Source organism: Pinus tabuliformis, chromosome 4_2, assembly GCF_031772625.1.
Source record: "Pinus tabuliformis cultivar Carrire ecotype Pingquan chromosome 4_2, CPIR1, whole genome shotgun sequence".
NCBI lineage: Eukaryota > Viridiplantae > Streptophyta > Pinopsida > Pinales > Pinaceae > Pinus > Pinus tabuliformis.
The window spans coordinates 793286906-793308740 of NC_142304.1; positions in this window are offsets into that span (position 1 = coordinate 793286906).

Below are 21835 nucleotides of genomic sequence, written 5' to 3' on the forward strand. Positions count from 1 at the left end.
TAGTCAAACATTTGCAAGACCAGCCTCAACAATCTAGATGGCCTCCCATGGCTGAAGAGAAGAAAGATGAGGGGGTAGGATATCCTTTCAAAATCTTTCTCGAAGAAGCCCTCGAGTGATAGAGGAATGCAATGATGGACAACTTTGCCTAGATCCTTCAGTGGCTACCCAAAGGCGACGCATTGTTTTCAAGCAACCACTCTAACAGCCCCACAACCTTTAAGGTACAAGTTAACTTTGACTTCCCCATATTTGAACATAAGATAGATGTGGATGTCATAGATAAATGGTTAAATATGCTAGATGGATATTTTTATGTTCATGATTTTTCAAACTAGGAAAATATTACTTTTGGACTTCTTAAAGTTGCCCCCCATGTCAAGGACTAGTGGGAAACCTGTTGTGAGAAGAAGGATGAAAGTACACCCTCATTATTTTCAGCTTCACCCATTGGAATTCATTTTAGGATGCCATCAAAGGAGCAGTTCTAACCTGTCGGGAGCTATGAGGATAAATACATAAAGTGGACCATACTATGGCAGGAAAGGGACCAATACGTGTCGGAGTTTACCAATTTTTGTCTTACCCTTCGCATGAAGTTAGGTATCAATGATTATTAGTGGCATTTGGTACTCAAGTACCATAGCTGTCTACGTGGATATATCCAGGATGATATGGAGTTCATGTACATCTCTTTGCTCGGCACAACATACCAATACACTGTCAAGATTGAGCAGAAGTTTAAACAAAAGAAGTGATACTTTGGATATGTGAATATGAAGCAAGGGAAAGGCACCCCCATACCACAGAGTAAAAGACAAAACTAAGGCAAGGTGACCTAGGATAACTTGTCGAAGAAGCAAGGAAAGAAAAACACCCTGAAGACAAAGAAGGACATGGGAAAATAGTGTGAGTTCCATAAGTGCTCCACTCATAACACAAGTGACTGTCGATCCAAGAAGTCACTGGTGGCAGAGCTGAAGGCTTTTGAATCAGATGCATGTTCCAAATTTGAGTCAGAACCCGACAAGGGGAATGACAAAGGGAAGCAAATCATTGATGCAGAGCCCAGTGCCACCATGGATACCACCAAGATCTAGAAGAATGAGCTTGAAGATCCAAAGGATAGGGAACACCTCTTCCACTTATAGATGTCGGTGAAGGTTTCTTCGTTGCAGTTCATTGTCAGTAGTGGGATCTAAAAGAATCTCATTTTAGTAGAGATCATGAAGCGGGTGGGTCTATCGACTAAAACACATCCACATTCATACACCATCGGGGGGCTTCACCAAGGACGAGATCTCTATGTCAACCAACAGTGTCTCCTTCCCTATAAAATCAAGCCCTTCAAAGATGAGGTACTGTGTGATGTTTCTCCCCTTGACTTTTGTGATGTATTATTAGGAAAAAAATACTTGTGGAAGCGACATGTTGTATATGATTCTAGACCTCGCTCTGTGTTTATTACTTTGGGCAATAAGTTGTACAAGATACCGAAGGTAACCCCACCTACTGTTATCTCTTTAATCTCTACAAAGAAATGCAGTAAGATCATTCCACAGACCAGGAAATTTGATTTCCTTATGATACACCCTAAGGGAAATAATAATATTGTCACCATGACTTCCAAATAGGGCTCCACTACACAAAAATAGTAGATGGACAACGTCTTGGAGTAGTATGGGGGCATTTTCGCCTCACATATGGGGGTACCTCTGCACGCTTAGGTCAACCACTCCGTCGATCTAACCCCGAACGCGTCACTACCCAATGGACCGATCTATCAACCCTCGATTCTAGAGAATGATGAGATCAAGAGGTAGATTCAGGAGTTGTTGTGAAAAGGGCACATCAGGCCAATCTCTTCACCCTGTGGGAGCGTGATTATATTGTTACAGAAGAAGGACAGAAGCTAGAGACTATGTATTAACTATCAAGCATTGAACAAGATCACTATCTAGAATAGGTACCCAATCCCACAGATTGATGACCTTTTGGACCAGCTCAAGGGGGTGAAATATTTTAGCAATATTGACTTGATGTCCAATTATCACCGGGTGGCTATCGAACCCTTTGATGTGTAGAAGACTGCCTTCAAATCCAAGGAGGGCCTTTTGGATTCCCCTACAACCTTCATTAGGTTGATGGATGACATATTGTGACCCTTCATCAATGCATTTGTGGTGGTGTATTTTGATTATATCTTGATCTTCAACCAGAGTTGGGAAGAGCACATCCACCATATTCGGCAGGTCCTCCAAACCCTATGACAACATAAAATGTGTGCCAATCTCGAGAAATTCACTTTTGGAATGACCCTGGTTCAATATATAAGGTACATCATTGATGATCATGGTGTAAATGTGGACCCATCCAAGATACAAGTCATTCGGGATGGTCTAACCCCAACCACTCTAATAGAGCTTCGCAACTTTTTGAGCCTTGGCAATTTCTACCACAGGTTTGTGTTGGGGTTCTCTCATATCACTTGGGCCTCTAAGTCAAGTCACCAAGGGTGGAGCAAGAGAAAAAATATATTGGTCTGAAACACAAAAGGAGCTTTTTCTGAGGTTAAGAAGTGTCTCTACTCTGCACTAGTGCTCACATTACCTGACCTACAACAACCATTTGAGATTGAGACAAATGCCTCTGACTACTCTATTGGTGCAACAGTTCTTACTCAGTAGGGGAATCCAATGGATTACTACAGTGAGACACTTTAAGATAGAGTCCCAAAGTATCCCACCTATAACAAAGAAATGTATTCCATTGTGCAATCCTATCGTTAGTGGAAGAATTAGATTCTGGGGAAGGAAACGATCGCCACACAGACCAACGAGCCTTGTAGTTCATATAGACACAAGTGAAGTTGTAGAACGATCACCATTAGAAATGGTCCACATAATTGCAACAATTCCATTTGAAAATTAAGTACAAGAAGGGAAACACCAATAATGTTGGAGACTGCCTCAGTCGACTTCCATTCATGGCGCTGATGACTATGCCCAATTCCTGTGGGCACGAGACTTTGGGGTGGCCACATCTTTAAAAGAGCGATCGAGAATTTTGCAACACATAATAGACACTCCTAGAAGCTATGCAAGTTCCAATTTTTCACCTCCACGAGTTATGCCACTTGGGAAACATTTGTGTTCCTTCAAGCGAGTGTGCCAAGATGATTTTGGAAGCGCACTAAAGTCAGGTCGGTGGATATTTCATGGTAGAGAAAACAATGGTATTATTGTTGAAGTATTTTCATTCGTCGAACCTTCATCAAGATGCTGGGTGGTACATTAAATACTGCATTGTCTACACCATTACCAAACTAGCCATCAAGAAGCAACGCCTATAGACTCCTCTGCCTACTCCTAGTCGACCTTTGGAATCCATATCCATGGATTACATGTTGGGCCTCCCTTCTACTACGCACGAAAATGAATGTGTTTTCTTGGTCATCGATAGATTATCTAAGATGGTGATTATGGTAGCCTACAAGAAGAGTATCACAGTAGAGGCCACTGCTAACCTCTTCTTTGAGCAAGTGTGAGTGCACTTTGGGATCCCATAGTCCATTGTCTCGGACCAGGATAGAATATCACTAAGTGCATTTTGGTCAAGTCTTCAGTTAATTTTGGATACCAAACTTACTAATTCCATGACTTTCCATCCCTAAACTGATGCCCATATAGAGATCATCAACAGGATGATCGTACACATTCTTTACATGTACAACTCGAAGCATCCATGCACATGGGATGAAAACCTCCCCTATGTCCAACACAGCTACAACAGATCTCTCCACGGCTCAACAGACCACAACCCCTTTGAGGTAGGGTTGGGATTTCAGCCATTATGTCCCATTGATGTGGCCATACCATTTGCAGCTACTCAAATAGATTCAGCTCTCGTCCAGTCTGAAGCTGACAAGGCTATCAACTTCATTAAACACATTCAACACATCCACTAGCAGGTCCATGATATATTGGACAAAGCCAATGCTAAGTACAAGCATCGTCATGATCAGCATTGGATGTTGCACAAATTCCAAGTGGGCGACAAAGTTTGGCTACATTTGCAGAAGGAGCTCCTCACTAGACCCCACCACAAGCTACACCCACTTCGATATGGGCCATGCACCATCACCAAGGTTGTGGGGGACAATTCCTTCCTTCTTATCATTCCACCATTCCTTGTTTTGCACCCAATGTTCAATGTGGACCGTCTTTGGCCATACTTTCCACCATTGCTAGACACATATGACATTGCATAATAACTCACACAAATAGGCTAAACCCGGATTGCACGGAATAAGCAAAAACTAATCATATCATGGAAACATAGATCAAGAACACTCACCAACAAGGGATCCATCTATATTGAGTTGTCAAAGTAGGCCAACTCCTTCACTAGGGCAAGTGGTTCACCAAGGACCAGGTTCAATAGAAATTTCCTCACCTCATGGAGGCTTTACACATAATGGGAACCATTTCTTCCTAAGGTGGGAGGACTGATCCAGGTGGATATTGGTGGCCACCCACCTATTCCACCTTGACCTCCAATTGGTTTCATCTATTTCCTTGTTTATTGCAGCATTTACTATTTTTAGCAGTTTTGGGGTCCTCGACTTCTGGAGCAGTTTTGACCTCTTAAACTGTGTTTTTTTTAGGTCCGTAGCAAGCTCGTTGTCGCAGAGCTACAAATACCTTAGTTCGTGGAGAGATATTTCTGACAAGGTATCGTACGAGCCAAATGGAGATAATATTACCAAGTTACGAACCTGGGAAGTTGGTTTCCTAATTAATCCCAAGGACGCCCACAAACTCTTAGTGTTCCATCTCATGGGGTTAGAGTTTTGGATGTTTAGGGTTTTCCCTTGTTGTTCAATAATAAATAGGCATTTGAGCCTCATTGTAACACATTTCAAAGGCATGTAGCTGCCACATCTCTTCTCAAAGATAAGCTACCATCACCCAAGCTAGTTTATTTCCATTCGGTTTGAGAGCATATTTCAGTATTTGATATTAATGAAATGAAGTGTTATGTGTGCTTCATCTCTATATTTATGGTTATATATGTGATTTTTTGCGTTCCAGATTAATTTTGGTTCAATGGTATCAAAGCGGTCTGCTATTTCTCTTTTTTTCTTTGCATGTCCCCAACAAGGTCATGATATAAGAAGTTAGGGCTCAAGTTAGTTGAACCCTTGCAAGACCAGCCTCGTAAACCCCAACGACCTTCCATGGCAGAAGAGAAGAAAGACGAGGGGGTAGGAGATCCTTTCAAAATATTTCTTGAAGAAGCCCTCAAATGATAGAGTGTTATAGACATTTTTGTGCCTTACAGCATGAAGCATGAAATGTCAATAATCTAAGGGATCCAAAGTCCCTAAACATGATGTTCCTACCCCTAGAGGAACAAGGTCAGCAAACCACAGCTCTGAATATCAGTTCTCCACCTGAAAACACTCAAAAACAAGCAATTCTGGAATCAATTCAACTGCTCCACTAAGCAACTGCGCTGAAAGTCAAGTGCTCCATGGTGTACCTGCGTTGAAAGTCAAAATCAATGAAGGCCACCTGCGCTGAGCGAGATTGGACAAGTGGCACAGTGAGTCATTGCTCAGGAATCTTCCAAAATGACACTTGGATCAGGGAATTCGCCTTGTGATGAGTAAGAGGTTCTGTTTCTCCAAGTGGAAGCAAGATCCTCCAAGTGGACTCATGAACTGAAGATTAACTGAAGAGAGAGAGGACACAAGGCAGCTACACATCAGTTGCAAGCTGACTCATCCTTTCTCAATTCATCTATATATGGAGCTCTCTCCTATGAGCTCTGGAGGCTGGAATTTTGTGCAAGTAAAGAAATGTTGTTGGTTTCATCATAGAACTATTGGGTGATTGCTTGAAGGAGGTGAAGAGGAGATTTCTTTCTGCTGGGAGGTGTTGCTGGATTGGGCCTCTTATGGTTGTAACACTCTCAGAACTTTACTTCTTCCATTAATAAAAGCTATTGAGGTTCTTCTATATGCATTTGTCTCAATGATGTATTGTTATAATTGTGTATTTGATTTATTCTAATCCTTGAATCAGTTATGAATGCATGCTTCTTGTAGTTTCCTTCTCTTGCCATTTTGCAGGATCACATTGTAGCTGGGCCAGTGAAAGAGCAAAGAGCTGGAAGCAAGCAGCAAGGAGAGAAGATTGGATCAACCATTAAGCGCAAGACATCGGTTAGTGGATCCCTTTCTCCTCTTTTGCTTTCATAAAGAAGAAAATCTCAAATAGTTTTGTTTTCAGTTGTTGCTGAGGTACTATCACCCTTAGAGTGGGATAGGGTCATCCGAATCGGATACTTTTCCCTACAACATAGAGGAATGCGATGATAGACAACTTTTCTTAGATCCTTCAACACCTACCCAAAGGCGATGCATCTCTTTTCCAGTAGGCACTCTGGAAGTGCCACTCCCTTTAAGGTACAAGTTAAATTTGAAATCCCCATATTGGAAGGTTAGATAGATGTAGAGGTTGTAGATAAATGGTTAAATCTTCTAGAAGGATATGTTTTTGTTCATGATTTTTCCAGCTGGGAAAAGAGTACTTTTGCACTTCTCAAAGTTGTCCCCCACTTCAAGAAATGGTGGGAAACCTATTGTGAGAATAATGATGAAAGTACACCCTCACTATTTTCAACCACAACCACTTGGAATTCATTCCGAAAGTCCATTAAGGAGAAGTACTACCCTATCAAGAGCTATGAGGATAAATACATAAATTCGACCATGCTGTGGCAAGCAAGGGACAAAGACGTGCCAGATTTTACCAACTTTTTTCATACCCTTCACACAAAGTTGGGTATCAAGGATTCTGAGTGACATTTGGTACTAAAGTACTTCGGTTGTCTACACAAATACATTTAGGACGATATGGAGTTCTTGGACATATCCTCCCTCAACACAAAGTAATGATACACTCTCAAGATTGAGTAGAAGTTTAAATAGAAGAAGCAAGCCTTTGGATATAAAAATGTGAAGCAAGGGAAAGGCGCCCCCAAACCACGGAGAAAAGGCAAAATCCAAGGAGGGGTGACCCAAGACAACTTGTCAAAGCTGCAAGTAAAGAACACCACCTAGAAGATAAAGAAGGAAACGGGAAAACGTTGTAAGTTCCATAAGAGCTCCACTCACAACGCAAGTGAGTGTTGCACCGAGTAGTCATTGGTAGTCGAGTTGAAGGCTTCTGAATTAGAGGCATTTTCTTACTATGAATCATAACCTGATAAGGGGAATGAAAAAGGGAAGCAGATCATTAACGCAGAGCCCAGTGCCACCTTGGCCACCACCAAGATCTAGAAGAATGAGCCTGAAGATGCAGAGGAGGGGGAACCCCTCTTCCACTCATAGATGTGGGTGAAGGGTTCTCCATTTCATTTCATTGTCGACAACAGGAGCCAAAACAACCTCATTTTAGAAAAGGTCCTGAAGCAGTTGGGTCTACTAACTACAGCACATTCATAGTTGTACACCATCAGGTGGCTTCATCAAGGACAGTATCTCCATGTTAGCGAGTAGTTTCACCTTCCCAACAACATCAAGCCCTTCACGAATGATGTACTATGTGATGTTGCTCCTACTAAAGTTTGTGATATATTCTTAGGAAAACCATACTTGTGGAAGTGGCATGTTGTATATGAGTCTAGACCTCGTGTTGTCCAAGAGTATGAGAGAGAGAGAATAGAGTGAAAATTCCAAAATTGAACTGAAAAAAGCTTACACTGACCAGGCCCGAGAAAAAATCTTGAGAAAAAGCTTGCCAAATGATCCTCATAAGCATTTTTATCAGTGAGGTCTCTATTTTCTTCATTTTCTATTATTTTCCTTCAGTTTCCTCCTCATGTGCAACCTGTGACCTTTCACCTTCCTTTTCTCCTAATTTCCATTATTTTCATAAATAAATGTGCCAAAAATGCCATTTTTCCTTTCCAAAGCCTTTTTCATTTCCTTTGTCAATTTATTTAGCCATAATAACTGAAATCAATACCAACTAGGATTTTTTTTCCACCATTCATCTTGGAATACATGTCCCATGACCATGGTCTTATATTGTTATATTTACATGGATTTTTAACCAGGGTTGTTACATGGAGAAAAAATCTTGGAGGATTTTGAGTTGTTTTCCAAGATTTTAATGGTTCCTTTGCTAAAATAACAATATTGTCATCATAAAGGAGAAGAGTTATTACCATACCAGTGAGCATGGGGCCAACACAACTTGCATCATCTAAACACTCTTCTAGCTTATCATTATATATTTAACATCCCTCCAATTTTTCTGAGTAAATAATTAAGAATTACCATACATTAAACAATATTTTTTTAATATATATATATATATTATATCTATATCAATAAGATGATATTTTAATTTTACACACAGAGGGAAAGTATCTCATTGATTTCCATCCTCAAATCTGGTTTATCCTACCTTAAGTAACAATATAATGATCTCTGCAAATTTTTTCTTTTATCCAACTTGGCTCAATTATCTCCTATTGCACAATGTCTCTTATTTTGTTTATAAGTTTTAATACTAAAGCTTTGGCATGCCATTGATTCAACAAGAATTTCCTCCCAATATAATGAGGGGGGGCTTGTCATTTATATTTTTCTTTGTTATTATTACACTTTGACAACCCCTTGTCACACTTACCATATACCATTGCAAACTACAATATAACCATAGATTGATACATAATATACACACCTATATTCGTAATGTTTGATATTGAATAACCAAGTCTACCCATAATATGTGTTTGCATGTATAACTTTTTTGTTAAGTCTTTGCGTTGAAATATATATATACACAATGTTTTGGGATGGAAGTTCTAGATCTTGAAACCCTCATGGCATTTGACTACACATGGAGGTTAGCTAGCGATCCATCAATGTGAAAATAGTTTACATGGAAAGGGGGTTCATGATGTCTGACGGAACCTTATACAAGTGTCATAATTTAAACGATGATTATTTTCTTGTTTTGATCGATAATGGGGATGGTATTTGCATTGTTATGGTAACTACCTACCCCCGGTATCCCACCATATTGAGCTCATTTGGGCTTTGCATTGGTTGAGATCTGAGCGTTGCAACCACATGGATATTTGGTAAGGAAAAAGGTTTTTCTTTTAGCCTTCAAAGGTTTGAAACCATATTTCAATTACCATGTTGACATTTTGATGAGAATGAAGATTGCATTCCTGCTAAAACATAATTGGCACGTTAGGTCTCATAATTTGACCTTCTCATTCTATTTATTCATTCTCTTTGCTAAAGTGTACATATTCTACATATTTGGGTTAAATGATCATAGATTGCATCTTCTAATCTCATGGATTGGTGTTATGTTTCAAGTTAACTTTGGTTCGCACTGAGATTTTCAACATGACGTCAGCCCTTTGTCAAAATTTCATGACCATACTAACGATCCTTCATGGCATTTTCCCCTAGGTAAACATTTTTCCCAGAATTCAATTCAAACTAAAACCCTGACTTGAATTCCTTCTTCGAGGGGTATACATACATACATATATATATATATATATATAGACACACACACACACATAAATAAAAAAAACCCTCGAAGAAGGAATTCAAGTTAGGGTTTTAGTTCGAATTGAATTCTAGGAAATATGTTTACCTAAGGAGTATATATATATATATATATATATATATCTATATATATATATATATATATATATATATATATATATATATATATATATATATATATATATATATATATCTTTCTTCTTTTTTTCTCAGTTTGATGCTTCTCCCACTGTAACAGAGTGGAGTGGAGGTCTACACCTGTCCTCTTTAAGGTGATACTCTGGTTATCTTAAAATTTTCACAAAATTTTGATAAAAGTTTTTATTAATAATTTTTAAAGACAAACTAAGGAGTTATTCTTGTGTCCAGAGGTTGGTTTTCCATCGAACTAGTGTCTATCTTGAGGCATGATTTTGGATTAATTTCCTACAAAAAAATATTATTCACACTTTCACTCTTCAAGTACTTATTGTTTGATACCCTTCCACAAGTTTTGATGCCATATTTGGCTCCAAATTAATGTCAACCGCGTTGTTGTAGTTAGAGTGTAAAGAAAATCTCATTAATTGGATAGGGTTTTATATTGGCTTTCAGTGATATTCTTATGAAATATATTGAGGGTTTTATTAAAAATGGTGGTGGAAGGTCAGGAAAAAGAATAGACCAATGTAAATTGACTGTTAATTAAGGGTTCTTACCCCTCCTTTTCTTAATTGAGATTTTCATACTATTAGACATATTTACAACTGACTTGTGGCCTATTGATGCAATCTTTCATTCTATTTTCAAGAAGAGAAATTTACATTATTTATTTTATTTATTGTACATGATATAGTAGCTACAACTATGGTTTCCCATATTATTAATATTTCCATTTCTTTTTGGGTCCATGTATTTCTTTTAGGGTATCCCTTGTAGACTCTAGAATGTAATGTACATTCAGATTTATGCATAGTTGTGCCTATATACTTGAATAGATAATATGGTAATTGTTTACTTTTATTTTCTTTTTTGTAAGAGAATAAACACAAACATAGGCCAGAGGCCTCATGAACTCTTTTCGTGGGAATCTACTAAAATTATTCTTGAGGCCCTGTTATTGTCTTTCCTGGGACTTCGTGCCCAATAGCCAGTCGACAAAATTCTAGTTTTTGGCTTGTAACATACTAACTTTGGCATAAAATTTATTTACTATTTTACTGTAATTATCTTCTACTAAAGTATGGAAATGAAATAATTTCTATATGACAATGGGATTTATTGTTTTTAACCATATTTCTTATAATTTCTATTTTCTAATTCTACCTAAGATAATTTGTATTTTAGTAAAAACCATCTTATCTTACTTTTCATATTTCACTTGTATGGTAATTATTAAGATTAGTTCTTGCTTAGGGTTTCCTTCTTTCCCAGTTCCTCCAATAGAGGAATGTTTACTCTAGACCTGTAACAACTAGTTTTTCGAGCACAAAAGAACTCATAGATACATACAAATCCATACACATTTTATTTACAGAATATTAGTAAAGTTTAGACATTCCTTCCCTTTAATATAAACAAAAACACTTATAATCATAATAGATTTATATTCATTCATTCAAGACATAGATTCATTTACTTATCTAAAAGTTTCCTTGAAATAGATTAAAGGTTTTCATATTCCTCCCAACCATGAACTACATTTCTTAGTAGTTCCCCCTGTTGTAGCGACTGCAACACCCTCCAATATTTTGGCCTATACTTAAATTTCAGAGCCTACTGTGGGTCCTATGATCAAGCATTCCTTAGTCACTTATTTGGTAAGATGATGATCTCAAGCTTCCCTCTTCGATCTTAAGAGTCATTCACACGTTTATCTTTATATAGTATGTGTCATCCTTGGCTATGGGGATTATCGCTTGTTAGCCAAAGGGAAATTTGTTTTTCTTCAAGGGGAAATCTTTGTGAGAATGGGTTGCCCTCACCACATAGACATGTTTCACACTCATTTCACACACTCTTACACAAGTGTCGCATTTATCCTCCCAAAGTCTATCATCAGAGTCGCACTTGCCGTAAGTTGCCACAAAGGTTGTTGCATTAAGTGAAGTATGTGTTATATGTTCTGGATGGTCTATGGTGTGTCACTAAGTGTTCAATTCTATGATCCTAGTCAAGTTCTATCACTATTCACATCAGTTCCACTGATCCCACACTTAGCCAACTTCCAGAGTTTCCCTAGCAACCTAGCCTCATCTAGCTTTCTTAAACCACGCACTTCGCATATGTAACCCTCAATATTTTCCATTGCCTGCTGGAACTCCACAATGTGCAAAAATCCAAGCCTTCCTTAGAATTAAATATGCACATTGGTTTCCTCCAGTGTCCTTCCCTCAGTCAAAACTCGTTGTCTCCAGAAACTACGAAGTTTGTCCCTTAGGAATTCTAGTTACCCAATTCGCCTTGCATCCTCCCATGGCCTCATCCCACAACATTGCCTTTCATCCTAAAACTGGACATTTTTGTCCCTCAGTTGCCCAGTCTGCCTTGCATCCTGAAACTGCATAGATGTGTCCTCCCAGGGCCTCATCCCACAGTAGTGCCTTGCATCCTAAAACAACGCAATTCTGTCCCTCAGCTGCCTAGTTTTCCTTGCATCCTGAAACTGTGCAATGTTCCCTCTCAGGGCCTCATCCCACAATATTCATTTCCCACTGAAACTACGCAATTGTATCGCTCAGGGGCCATGAAGAAGGATGATCTGCTAGTTGACTCTCAAGGAGTTGAGGAGAAAGATAAGAAGACCAAGGAACCCAAGGTATGATAGAAGATCAATGTTGCATGAAGATTCCACCTGATGCATAACGCTTTGGAGGGTAGGTATGGAAAAAGAAAGCATATATTTTGAAATACACCTCTTAGTGTAGCTTGAAGGATTTTTTATCATTGTCATATCATTTTGTATTCAATGACATGCATGGTTGCAAGCACTAAAATTCATTCCATGTATTTCCCCTACGTGTCTTGCTCCCTTTTGCTTGTTGGATCAATTGTCTTCTGTTGACATGTTTGGTTGTTATGTCATGTTTGCGAACCATTCTAGTGACCTTGAAGGTTGGTATTTGTGTATACAAGTTGTCCTAGCCATGGAAACATCTATCACACTCATAAATAAATTTGTAAGCATTGTCACACAAGTGTTATCATAGTCGTCCAAAGGTCTATCCCAAGTGTCGCCCTTGTCACTTTTAACTCTATACAGTCTCACAGAGGGAAATACTTTGTCTTGTTGTCCTAGTGTTCTATGTTGTCATGTTGTCCAAGTATGCTAAATGTGTGATCACAATGTCAAGTCCTCACAAGTTCACTTGTCTCCCACACTTAGCCATTTTCCTTAAAATCCTTCCGACTAAACAACTCCACTTCACCAGACCCCAACTGAGTTGCATTGTAGTCTCAGCCCTCAATGATGTTGCTCTATTTCCTGGAATTATGTAGTGCTTGAGGCTACCCCCCAGGATAGTTACATTTTGTAATCCCAAAAGTGAGCAGCCTGCCTTCCTTCCTAGAATTGCGCAGAAAGTTCCTCAAATCCTGACCTAAAATGCGCACTTTGCAAGATCAGTCATCAATCCTCCCCTTCGCCTACTAGAACCCCTCAATACACAGAGAAATAAACCTACTTTTCCTCCTAGAACTGAGTAGAGGTGTACTCCCAATGTCTTCCCTCGATTGGGACTCACTTCTGCCAAAACCTGCACAGAACTATCCTCTCTAGTCCCTCTGTCGCTCTGTCTTGTCTTCCCTCATAAAATTGCATAGAGGTGCCCTAGGATCCCACCTTGTAACTGCCACTAGTGACCTCAATTGCGCAATCCTACCTCCCAGTGGCCACTGTGTAGTTTTCCCTGACATTCAAGATTGTATCCCGGAGTTCCTTAGTCAATCGTGAGCTACACTCTACACAGTCTTCGTAACAAGTTTCCCTCCCTGTCACCTAGAACCACACAGTGCGCAATTACTAGCCCCTCTTCCCCAGCCTGTCATATGTACTAGGCACGATCCATGGAAAACAATGCATCATCTTAGACTAGGAGGTTTTGGATTTGATGGTGTCCCATCATGAGTGAATTGCAGGAACAGGTACACTGATAAATCATGTTGAGAGGACGAACGAGATGGAGAAGGAGAAAACATTATAGAAGACTTATTTGCGGCTGGATGGATGAAAGAATCTCATCAAAGAACAAGTGAAGGGAACACAAGCATGCAACCATATTATAAGACCAAGATCATTGAAAACCCTGCAACATTAATCTATGTGGAGGAGAAGAGAAAGTGCATCCAAGAACACATCCATCACTCAGCAACAACAACATCTTGACATTTCCACCACAGCCAGCCAGTCCATGTCAGCATTGTCATGTCAAGTTGTGTCATGAGTTGTCGACGCCACATCACAACTATGGGCCATATCTATTGTAACTGAATGTAATGTAAATTGAGATTCCAACGGACACACAATGAAGATGAAGAGTCGTGTTATTTTAGAATTAATGGAAGTTGAACGGTCATGAGTGTATTTAGGAGTCACAAGGTTCAAGCATCATCCTTGGCTATATATACCCCTCCCATTGTATGAGAAAGGAATTTTCACCTTGGCTCCTCCCATGAAGCATAGATTTTTTTCAGTTACTTCTTTAAGGAGCAAGGAGTGAATCCAATGTCCAATTACTAGGGCTAGTGATGTATGATATTGTACATATGTGTCTTGGAAATTTTTCTTAATATAGAAGCATGTTCAGGCCAGCATGTTTTCATGCATGTTTTGTGTATTTTTGTAAGACTATTCTTTTGGAATTTGTAATTCATGTTTGTTTCACACGTACTAAGGCAGTTGAACTATTTCGGTTGTTTTTGTACTTACCTTGTTGGGAATGTGATGTATCGGTTATCATTGATGTCTCATCCTTGTCAACTACTCAGTAGGATACTAAACAGACCTTCCTCACTTACTGGTTATAATGACCATCACATCCATTGTGGATTACTTTGCGGAATGGTGGACGGGTTTTCCCTTGTACTTTGGTATTAATGGCTATCACATCCGTTGTGGACTATTTTGCTAGATGTTGGACATACCTTCATATTTTTCATGTGTCTCTTCCTGGGTAGTACTATTTCCTCTCCTCACTTTTCTCCCACCTTTTGCAGTAAGAGAACATTGACACAGTTACATTACACACTCACCAAGCACACTTACATTTTTGTTTGAAGATACCAGTGTAACACTCTCATTTGCTAACAACTAAAACTAAGCCATATCTCTAAGTATATGGAAACCAGACATTTATACTAGATGGGAATCCTACACCAAACAGTGTGAGATCTAGTTAGGACTTCACATTGGGGAGATCCCCTTGGTTGGCGGATTTCCAACACCATCAACAAAATGGTGCTAGAAGGAGGGTGAGACAATAAGATGTGCCCGTATAGTCTGGTTTGAATCTCTTATTTAAAATGGCTCTTCCTAAAACCATAATCCTAGGATGTTTTTCTAAAAATCTTAATTGTACCATCCCTGTGGAAGTTATTCATGACCTATCCAAGTTGACTTTCAATGGTGAGGGTGAATCACCTTTTCATGTGCATCTGATTCAAGTTATGACTCTTTGTCATCATGACCAAATAAAGTCTAAATATGTTTGGGCTATATTACTCACCCACACATTTAAAGGTTGTGTTAAAAAATGGTGTCATATATTACCCATTGCTTCTATCAGTTCATTCGTTTTGCTTGCTGAGATGATGGTTAAATATTTTGATAAGTACAACCACCAAGAGGTCTATGAAAAAATATATCGTTTAAGAATGGAGCCTGATGAATTAGTTGAGGACTTTTCAAATCAGCTCCTTCACATCTGTTGTGAAATTCCTGATAATATTTTGAGCATAGATTTCTTGAGACAAGAGTTTAAACACTTGGTTCATGTCTCCCAATAAAATGAATCCCCTAATTTACCTTCCTCCCCAACTCTTGCGGATCATGAGGTAGCTCAGATTGTAGACTAGGAGCCGACCACCTCGTTTGTTCCTTGTCCTCCTTTTTTTTCAGTCCCAATGTGGGTGCCCCCTTACAATGATCATGAAGCTAACAAATCTACGAATCAAATCCCCAACCCATGTTCTCATCCATCTTCTTCTTCAATGGAGGAAATTCCATAATGGCTCAGGAGGCCTACAACAAAGACTCACTCCTACATTTCACAAGAGTATGTCACCATTCACAACTCTAATCTCAAGATTGATCTAGATTTTTGTTGTCCTCTATCTCCTCCGCATCATGGCTACTTTTACCATGACTCGCTTAATCAATCTATTTCACCAACCAATTTTTCACATCCTCTTGTTTCTCAAGCTACTGGCTCAAATTGTGATCAGGTGCAAGGCAGTCGCATTACACGGGTAGAGGAGGAGGAAGGTGAGGACACTACCAATTCTTCCTCTCTGTTTAAAAATTGTCTACATCAAAACAACAAGTTTCCATTCTTGAACGATTCTCAATATTCTAATATCAGTGGAAAATTAAGTCCAATCAATTCTTTTGATCAACCCCTAGTCTTGGGCAGTAATCACTCCCATGCTTCCATATATCGTGATAAATTCCCAAGCATATCATGTGATCTTCTGGTTTCTCATGAAGACTCTAACTCAGATCTGGAATCTGCTTCAGTCAAAGAAGATGTTCATATTGAAACCTCCTCTTCACCTCATGTAGGGCGATTTAATGGTATGCTAACTCCCTTGTCATTTTAATATGTCAACCCGAGTGTTTTGTAAACTTAGAAGCAAACCAAAATATATGGGACCTTAGATGAAACTGTTGTAGAAAGATTTTTTAGGATGGAAAGAGAGAAAGGAAATGCATATTACAAATATAACTAAAGAAAAATGCAAAAGAAATCTCATGAAAGAAAACTAAATTAAATTCTAAAGCTAGAATGAATGAATTAACGCCATGGACTTTCTAAACTATTCAAAAGAAAATTAATCTATGAAAAACTATAAGAAGCAAACAACGATAATCAAAAAAATAGTAAATTAATCCAGAAAGCAGTAAATAGCAACTAGTGATTTAGTTGTCAAGCAAGAAAACTAAGATATTTAGTAAGAAAGCAGTTTAATGACAATCAAATCAAATGTAAGAAAGTAAATAAAACTTGCAGAAAGAAAATCACACTTATAGAAAGTAAAGCACACTTATATGAAAGGAAATAATAGAAATCAAACTATGTTATAGTTGTATGTAGGTTGTGGTTGATGGGGATCCTTCCATTCCTCAATGAACACACAAGAAAAACTATCACATCTTAAGAATCAAACAACACTCATAACTCATGATTTGGAGAAAATGATATTATTCATGTTGAATGAACAATCATAAATATGATGCTAATGAATAATCGACAATTGTTAACCTCCTTTGAAGGATGTTCCTCCTATTTGTACATGAATTAGGGATATATACTCAATAAATGTAGATCCCTTAAATATCTACTAGATCCATACTTGCCTTAACTTATCCCTAAATACTAGATACAAATCCCATGACTCATAAATATCTCCATGATATTTCTCCTTGGAATATGGTCCACCTCTTGAGTTGAAATTCGAATTTGATCTTGGGAGGCCACATAAGGGTGCCTTGGAAGCTTCCAAATGATCTACATATGTCACAAAACTCATAACATATATATATATATATATATATATATATATATATGAAACCATGTTAATTTCCTAGTTTTTAATCATGAATTCACTTTAAATACATAAAATAAATAACTTTGGAAAACAAGGATCCTAACCCATATAATCATAAAGATGGTTACTTGATGTAGGGTTTTAGGCTAGATAGTTATGAAATGAGGGCTAAATGGTTTATGAAAGGATGGAAATATGGATGAATATGGAAGACAATTTTGAGACTCAACATACCCCTGACTGACGTTGTTGCATGTCCTCATGCAACTATTGAATTGATTCATTTATCCAAAAGTTGATTTTTTTTTTTTTGAAATGCTTTGATTCTTTATGAGCTTTTGCTTGTATGGATTCTCTGCAAACTTTGTGTCATCATTTTTTTTTCTTTTGCAAAGTGTAATACATTTGATTGCAACATATATTTTTGATGGTTGGTTCTTGTGTGACAACCGAAATTTTGAGCATTGGTTCTTGTGTAACAATGCTTTTTATTTTTTGTTGCATCAAAGTTCATGAAAACATTGAGAATTTTCTTTTCAAGTCCTATAATAACTATCAATGAATTGATAATTTGCAAAGCATATAATCTTTTGGAATCATACTGCAACAATAGTTGATTGGAAAGAATATGCGAGTTGGAATGAAATGAAAATGTGTGATGGTGTATGAAATGTGAATATGAATTGATGTCCCTTCCCCCCAACTAAAGGTGTTTTTCAGTTTATGACAATATGAGAAAGGGAGTGTAAATGAGGAATTTTCCAAAATTACAATTTTAGCATTTTAAGGAATTGCATGACTAAAAATTAGAGAACCACATAACTTCACTTACCCTCAATGTACATGAGTTGTGGATGCTTAAGAGTGTGGTTGTTGATGTTGTTGGATCATGGAGTATGTAAACAAAGGAATTTGATCTTCTTATTTGTTCTCTTTGTGCAAGATTGGGATCTTTATTGGTGTTGTTACAAATTGATTCCTATTGCAAACTGCTGAAATGATGTAGTCCTCAATCGTTACAAAGCCCGATGGTACAATTCTATTCATGCGAATAAATGTGTTGATGTCAAGCATGAAGATAATTCATTGGATTACCGACCATTGATGAATGTTGTTAACCAATGTGACACAAACTCACCATTAATGTCAATGAGTGCCAAGGTACCTAAGTACATCTTGCGAAGTGCAAATAGATGAGTTGATGTCAAGTTACTTGCAAGATCCAACGATCAAGGGGCATTGATGTATTCCCATGATTGTCAGCAAGAGAACTTGTCATTAATGCATACAAGCCTCAAGGTACTAATAAGGACTCTAGCCTTCAACCTAGATAATGTGTTGATGTCGATAGGCCAAGACTTGTTAGAAGGGAGACCTTAATGAATCCTCCATCATCTACTACGAGCATAAAACAATAATTTTGAAGGACTATGGATGAAAAATTTCGCAGCAGATCAAGGTTTATTTGAAAAAGAAAAAAGGAAAATGGAATGAATCAACTTTGTAGGGGAGCTGAATGGTTTTATTGCTGGGTTATAGGTTAGTGAAAGCAAGGCAGGAAAATGAGATGAATATTTTATTAGCTGAATAAGTCAGAATGCAATGGTAAGACTGGTATTTGAAAGGTTTTGAAATGGTATGATTGATTTGATTTAGCGTTCTTTATCCAAAATCATGTGATCATGCTTTGGATATTTCATCTTTGATGTTACTCTGATCATGTTATTTTTGAAAGAAATTTGGTCTTCAAGAGACAATTTTTTCCTTATGGTTATCTGTTTATCTTCCTGGAATCTGCAAAAAAACACATAGTATTTTTTATTCAATGAAACATAATATTATCACAATATAAAGGTGATCAATGTCTCTATTTATGAAATTTACACAAAAAACTGAGAATTGGTACTAGTAAAACAAATTCACGAAATAAAATCAAATGAATTTTTACCTGTTTCAAAACTAGTGCCTTGGTTAACTTGTAATGTCTTGTTGGCAATTTCTTCATTCTTTTTCTATTTCAAATACTGATGAAAGCTTTTTCATTGTTTATATCTCATCAAGATCTTTCTGTCGACATTTGAATCGTAAAAACTGATGTCGTATGAGAAAGTTACACTTATTTGAAATTTTTTGTGAAACAGTGAAAATTGTCATGCTTAAGTGTGGCATGGGAACATGATGCTTATGTGAAAGATGAAGTAGTCAAATGAGATGGCATGCTACTCATGAATTTTTATTAGAATGCGTTGTCAACAAATAGATCATTAAATTCAGAGCTGCAAAATTATTTTTTAGCTTAGAATTGCACATTACCTGGATCTAAAAAACTCTTGATAGTTGTACACAACTACGCAAGTAATCAGTCCAATCATTGAATTTAATTAGTACCTTCTTTAGAAAAATGAGAAAATTCCTACTTGTTTTTTTTTTTTTTCTGTATAAAGACTAATTCTATTAAGTGGCAAATAGTATAATCAGAGAGCAGAGACAAACTTTCACCTCGTCTAGAAAGGATTCATGCTACAGCAGAAGACATGAAATCACAGACTGACTCATACTACAGCAAATGACTAGAAATCCCGACAGCTAACTGATTTTAACCCCATAGGGTAGAAGCTACAACACATTGTTTTTTCCCTTTCTTTTTGTTAACTTTTGTCCAGCCATTTTGGGAAAACTAAGACAACTTTAGATTGAATTCTCTGACATCGGAATTCCTTTCTGATTCCGAGGAGGTCTCATGTGCACGTTTAGATTACCATGTCCTGGTGCATCCCATATTCTCCATGGAATCCATGAGGTGCCTGGTCCGGTTCTGAATCGCTTATCCCATTCTGGATCTGGAGAGCTGGAGCTCCTAGAAGCGGAAGGGCAGGGACCCAATTGGCTTGGTTTTTAAAGGTCCTTCTTCGATCTTGCAATGCGATGACAGGAGTTCTGAAGGTGCCCTGTTAGATGACAATGGCGCAAAGGAAGGTGTTCATAGTCAGAAGCTGAGTCCAGACAGTGTCTTTGATCTTGAGATTGATTTGCTCAATCCCTTGCTTAAATCTAGCTCACACAAATTCTCGCATATGTAGAGACCCTGCTGTTCGAAATCTCCCATCAAGCAGCCCAAAGTGTTGCCTATTTGCCTGTATACTTCTGTGCGCCACAGGTAAATTGGGAGATTTGGAAGTCTGATCCAGACAGGGGCTTTAGTGATAACTGCAAAGCTGATCAAAGTCTGGAAATTTAGGAAGAGGCCTGCCGAACCCATGAACCAAGGTCCTTCGAAAGGCCTCTTCGTATTCTCGAGATTGTCGAACAGCACTATGAAATATCCTTTGCACAAAAGAAAGTCTTGCAGCGGTGATCCAGTTGTCCTTGATCCAGTCCTGAAGATCCTTTGAGCGGGCCAAGCCCATTGAATCTGCAGATGATGGCCCTTTCAGCAAATTGTTGGGTATCGTCTGCCAGTCAGGTAAGAGATCTCAACAGTGGAACCTCTTCCGATTTGTCCACCTGAAAAGGCTAGGAGCCGTACTTGTGGATCTGACTTTTCAGGCTTCTTAGCATGGACTGCATCTTATATCAGAATGCTTTAGCTGTGGATGACTCTCCAGCAGCTCCTCCCCTCAAACAAGGTTAAATGATGGATGCATCTGTCTTAATGCCGTAAAAACAAATAGAAAGGATCCTCAATGTTTACCGTTATGTAGAAGCCTTGCAGCAGAGGGGATCCCAAGTTTGATGCTCAGAGCGTGCTTGATTCTGCACTAATACGACTGGTTTACCCATTGAAGCATGGTTTCCATTGTAAATGAGCCTGATTTGAATCTGAAATGGGGAAGAATCTGTTTGCCTCTTTCCCTGCAGATCTGTGAAGAGAGGCAGCATGCGCACTTGTGTTTCCGATTCTGGTTTGATGGGCGTATAGGCTTACCATCAAACGGTGCAGTCCTTTCCGTATGCCTCCTTCCCCTACAGATCTGTGAAGAGAGGCAGATGCACGCAGGTTGAAAAATTCCTGGATTGATCTCGCAAAAGAGGCTTACAGTCAAACGGTTCAGCTTTTCATCCGCCAGCCAAGACCAGGAGGAGCTGTGAAGGTTCTGCATGACGCCCTTGCTTCTGCTCTAATCGGGGGTTGGCCTTTATCGCGTTGTGGAAGCAGTAGCTAAGGCCATGCTTCCCATATCTTTCTGAGAGAATCATGCAATCTTGTTTGCTGCACCGGCTGTCTTAAAAGAGCCTCTGCTGTCTGCAGAAGAGAGAGAACCCTACCTGTGCATGCGTATCAAACCATCCGCGCAGGGAGGATCAGAATCCAATGAGGGCAAGAAGGCGGCAGAGCTATTCTTCCTCGAGCCATTCTTCCAGCCATGCCTTGAAATCGTTCCTACTTGTTTTATTGATGCAGTAAACAAATTTTATTAAAAATGCAATTTTTTTTTGGAAAACATATATCCTTCATAGTAGGCTGTAGAATGAAGTCCTCTACTC